Here is a 218-nt window from a genome sequence, read left to right on the forward strand (position 1 = left end):
ATTGCTGCTGAGGAGCTGGGCAAATATCAGACCAGAAGCAACGCTGCTGCTGCTGCTGCTGCTGCTGCTGGTGCTGCTGGTGCTGGTGCTGCTGGTGCTGCTGTTAAAGAAGAAGACGGAGAACAAACACCCGCTCCTGCAACCCCAACTGCTGCTGCTGCTGCTGCTGCTGCTGCTGCTGGAACTGCTGCTGCAGCAGAACGCACCCAAACTGCTCC

The sequence above is a fragment of the Eimeria mitis genome, genomic scaffold (assembly GCF_000499745.2).
Source record: "Eimeria mitis Houghton genomic scaffold, Emh_scaff7814, whole genome shotgun sequence".
Taxonomy (NCBI): Eukaryota; Apicomplexa; class Conoidasida; order Eucoccidiorida; family Eimeriidae; genus Eimeria; species Eimeria mitis.